Genomic DNA, 5,644 nt, shown 5'->3' on the forward strand with positions numbered 1-5,644 from the left:
GGCAGTTATGGGGTATCTGCCCTGGGTAGCTTCTAGCATCACTGCAGTGGCCACCCCAACAATCTTTCCTTGTAGTTCTCCCTCCTTCCTTGTTCCATTTCTCGGGTGTTGTACTTATTCCATGGGTCATTTGCCTTAAACTGAAGATCTGATAACCTTGTAAAAAAAACTATGCCAAGGCAGTCCTGCAAAGGTATATGAAAACAATCTCTGACTTTTGGCCATATTTACAACTTAGGTGTTATAGATTATAACACCCCAATTTGAAATTCTAGAAAAATCACTGGATTGAAAGTGGGCAACTGTCTTGAGAGGGGATTCCTGTTATGCATTGAGCCCATTAAGGGCCTGAAGGTAAGTGACTCCAGGGTCATAGGCTGCCTGCAGGTTTTGGTGCTTTCCAAGGGGATGGGAGACTTATTTCTGTTGTGGAGTCATCAGCTGTACCAGATATCTTATACGTTTTTACAATTATTTTTTTAATTCTACAGGGAATATTCCCAAATATGAAGTACTTTCTTTTTTGCTTCCTTTATCTCTAGTATAGTGAAAAGGTCAGTTTTAAGAAAACTTCATACTGGTGGAACCAGGAGAGCAGGGACAAGCATGTGTCTTGTCTCCACTATGTTTTCAGTGCTTTACCTGATGGTTTGTAGGAGGTGCAGTGAGTAATAAGGTGAGTGACTTGGCAGCTGGTAAATTCAGGTTCTGGTACCCAGGTGCTGTGGAGTGAGTGCTGTCCCCTGAGCCTGGCTTGATTTACTAGTTTGCTTCCATTGTATACATAATGAAGAAATAATGAGATACTATTTATGAGATTAGGTCATCAAATGAAATTTCATTTTGGACTCTCACCCTCTTCATCCCTTACTCTCTGACTACCAGCTGGCATGTTGCAGATTTATGGTAAAATCCATATGAAAGGTACCATGACATTCAATTGGATGAGTTAGAAAATGGATTTTCCAGTGCCGGCTAGATCTTTGGATAAGTCTGGTCCTTGCAGATCTTCAACTACAACATCATGAAAAACCCTGTGGCAGAGGAACCCAGCTAAATTGTACTTAGATTTTTGAAACCCATGAAAACTGAAATAAATATTAGCTATTTAAAGCTGGAGGTTGGCAAACTATATATAGCCCAATGGGCTGACCACCTATCTTTGTAAATAAAGTTTTATTGGAACCAAGAAGGCCTGTTCATGTACAGACTACTTATGGCTGATTCCTACAATAATGGTAGCTACTGAGTAAGAGATACCAAATGTCTAAAATCTTTACTTTCTGGCCCTTTAAGATGATTCTTTGAAAAGTTTGCTTACTCCTGATTTATATTATCATGATTTAAAAAATTGTTACATAGCAATAGATAACTGATAAAAGATCTAGAGCAATGGATTTAGCTTTATGTTGGGACCTAAACTAACTTCTAGGTCTTGGATTTATTATTTCAGTGGAACTCAGTTTAATGGAATTATCTGGACACCTACTGTATGCCAAGCCTGGTCAGTCATATTATTGAATGCCACATTCATTCCTTTATCCACAATGCCCACAGGCACTTCCTTCATCTTTGATATTGTAAGTATGCCAATGTTTGTGGACTAAGATTGTATTTTAGAGATTAGAACTCTCAGGAAACAATTTGGAACATGACAAAAAACTTCGTGGTCAGAAAAATTCAGTGAGGGTGCACACACAGAGGGCAGGTAGTTAAAATATGGAAACATTTCAATCTTCCTTACTCTGAGTCTTGCTGGCCTCCTACAGCCCCAGCTCTCCTGACTCCTCCCTAGTCCAATGATCCAGCAACCAAAGTGCATAAATCATGACCCAAGAAGAGCCCTCCCGTACAAACTTCTAGACTCTGATTGGCCAGTCCCCACGTCCAACCAGTAATGAAACGTTTTCATGTCACTTCTAGATAAAGTCCTGATTATATCACCTACCAACCACTATCAACCACTGTTCCACCTTAGTCTAAGAGCCTGAATAAGAGCACAGAGCTAAAGCTTCCAAGAGCCTGCCTTCTGGTGCAGAAGAAATATCAGTGATATGGTTTACAGAACAGAAAGAAACCTGAGCTGTCTACTAAAGGTTTTGCCTCCTTTGAGGACAGAAAAAAGATAATAAAAAAAGAAGAATAAATTGGAAGCCCTGCATTTAAAAAATCTTCAAAATACTTTGCTTTGCGAAGAGGATCTATAGCCAGATCTTCTGGAGAGAAATTTGACCCCACTTCTCACCTCAGGCAAGATTCTCCAGGTTTGCCAAAATAGCCGGGAGTACAATTAGGGCAGAAAAAAAGGATCACTATGACAATGATAGAAATGATAATTCTGTACAAGAACTGGATGCTGAAAGGAGATAAATGATGTGAATGTTACCTCTTAAGTAATAATATTGCAAACCATAGTGTCTACAAGGATTTAAAAAAAAGGGAGAGAGAGAAAGGGAGAAAGAAAAAGAAGAAAAATATTTGCCACAAAGGCAGGGAGGGAAGAGGGCATGGGGGAGAAAGAGAGGGAAATTGGGAACATTGGGGGTGGAAAATGTGAAGGGTGAAGGGTGTTGTACACTGTATGACGAAAACTGAATTGTGAACAACTCTCTAACTGTGGGGGGAAATCATGTAAATCACGATGTTTAAATAAAGTATTTAAAAATTTTTATTGCGATCATTGTGAATTATAAGTCTTTCACAGTTGTATTTCAAGTATATATATATATATATATATATATATATATATATATATATATATATATACATACCTCTTCCCTTTGCCCCCTGAACTACGAGTGTAATAGGTCCATTTTGTGTCCAGATCCTTAGAGCCTGGGTCTCTTGATTCTATTGTCATTGACTATGACTTGGGTATTTAGATTTGACCTTTTCTTTTCTTTTTTTTTTTTTTACTCAATGCTCTTGAGACTACTTGGCCCCTTGGTCCCATCCACTTTTTGTTTTCTTTTCTCAATTTGTAGAAAGATATAGAAATATGAGGCAGAACAAAATAATTCAAGTTCTTAGGTTCTATGTAAAAAGTGGTAGCCCTTATCTAGAAGATATAAATAAAATTAAAAGAAAGAAAAAAGAGGAGGGAAGGTGTGGCAAGATTTTTTTTGCATAGGCACAATAAACATTGTAGAAATTAGAAAGGAAATTTCCTTGGCCTAAGAGACACAAAGCATCTCCACCCATGAAGCATACTGTCATATGAATGACTACAGGCTCTAGGCATGTTGGTTGTCCAACCCCAAGGTCTTTCTTTCTTTATGGTCCCAGGAGAAGTTCTATTTAGTGCTGTTGTCCAAGTAAGTTTTCTGTAATTTGAGATCTTGATTTTTGCACAGACACTAGGACAAGGCCTAAGGTAAAATCTTTCTTTATTGTACCAGGAAGATTTCTGCTCAGTCGCATTTGTCATAGTCTTCTGTAATTAGAGATCTTGGTTTTTGCACAGATCTTACAGATCTTAGGAGGAAGGGTATTCTGATTTAATCTCACCATTAGGTGGTAAGGTAGGGCAACCTGCCCTTAGATCAAGTTGTTGTTTCCTCATTGTCAAGATGTCATATGAACCTACCCTGGAGCAAATTGTTGCCAGAGCAGTATTAGGGCTTCCCCCAGAGGGGGTTTGATTCCTGGTGCTGGTGCAGGAAACTGCCAGTTCTAATGTTGGGATCGAAGTTTGGGGTAGGCAGTTGATATCCAATCAGTTGAGGCCTAAGTCAAGCCCCTGTGACTAATGTTTAGGGTGGAAGATGCCACTGCACTATAAAAGTTATGGGGTCTTATCTCTGTTAGGTACGAACTTCTTTTTATCCATAAGATTTCCCACTTTAGTATGCCTCTGCAATAAATAATTTTTAAATATCTAAAAAAAAGATTATGCCTGATGCCTATTCTAAGATCAACAGAGGTTCCACCTGCCTTTATTTTTCAGAGGGGGGGGCATATCAGGCAGTGTTCAGGGGTTACTCCTGGCTCTACATTCAGGAATTATTCCTGACGGGCTCTGGGGACCGTAGGGGATGCAAGGAATTGAGCCTGGGTCGTTCATGAACAAGGTAAGAGTCCTACCCACTATCTCTCCACCCCTTCTGCCATTTTAATAAAAATATTAATTAAACATTAGTTTTAGTATATAGCCAAGTGCTAACAGTGCCCCATACCTAGAAACAGTAATTGTTAGAAATGCTAACCAGATGGAAGCTTTAGCAGGCAGCAAGGGGAATGGCATGGCTTCATGTTGAAGGCTTTTTGGCAAGTTTAGGGGAAGATGTGGGCTCTAGCTGCACCCACAACCTTCTCTCTCCTTTCTCCCAGACCCCAGGGCTTGAGGAAGTTGATGGCAACTTTCCTCCTCGCTAGTCCCCATTTTCAAACTGCGCAGGGGCTATTGCCCCCGCACGTAAAGTTTATGTAGATTAATAGGATATCATAGAGTTTAATCCACTTTGCATTATACAGAATGTAAAATACTGTCCTTCCCCCTTTGGGTCACCACCTTTAGGTGCATTTCTAGTTCTTTACCCACTCATCTCACCACCTGTTATCCCACATTTAACCCTTTTTACAATCAGTTCTTGGCTCCTCACAAGCAGATCATTTTCCCTACTCAAGCCAGCTGCCAAACAGCTCCCAAAGTGGAAAAAAATCTCAGACTGAGAAGAAACCAATATTCTGTTGCTATTGATCTACTTTCAGCGGCCTCCTTTCCTTGGCCTCCTTTCCTCCACTTTTCTTCATGGCGTACATGTGCTTGCTACCTTACTCAGTTTCTGAGAAGCCCCCACTCAAAGACATTTCCTGATATGGGACTGCTAGGGCAGTTTTGAAGACTCCAGAAGGCCAACTCACAGACCAAAGTCGTGTCCCGGACTTAACACTCTCTAGACTATTTCCAAAGAGATAAAAGGGACATGTATATCTCTCTTGAATATCTTAAGTGTATTTTCTTAACAGCTATAACTCTTATTGAATATTCTATTATATAGTGACAATTTCACCCATTGTTTTGAGATTTTTTTGTTTGTTTGTTCTGTTCAATAGGGAATTCTGTCAGAAGAGCCTCTCTGTTTAAAGTTCATGTTAGAGCCAACTTACCAGGATTGTTGGACTTGTTCTTCAGTCCCCATATGCACCAATAATACTTTGTGGTATTGTCCCCCTTTTGCATAGGCACATTAAAATGGGAAAATATTACATATGCAAACAACTTCTTATGTAATAGAGATAGGAACACAAATTTTGTAATGCAGTAGGGCCTTACACCCTGAACATGGTCATAATGACTTGGCTCAGGCCTCATAGGAACAGGCATTGTCTATATACCCCTGAACCATAGATACCATCTACAGAAACATCTACAATTGTTTATAACATCACCAGGAAGCAAACCTCTACCAAGGAAGACCCTACCACTGCCCTGGCATGGACTTACTCCAAAGAGGGTTCTCTTAACAACCAGAAGACTTAGTAACAGCAACAACCTGCTTGCAGGACAGGGCTCTCCACATTGCCCACTAATGGTGAGGTGAAACTAGAGGATGCTCAACATCATCCTGATTTTGATGATGAAGATGCACAGAAACCAGAATTTTCAACTACAGAAACCTGATACTAACAACAGTGAATCTGC

Source organism: Suncus etruscus, chromosome 14 (genome assembly GCF_024139225.1).
Source record: "Suncus etruscus isolate mSunEtr1 chromosome 14, mSunEtr1.pri.cur, whole genome shotgun sequence".
Lineage (NCBI taxonomy): Eukaryota > Metazoa > Chordata > Mammalia > Eulipotyphla > Soricidae > Suncus > Suncus etruscus.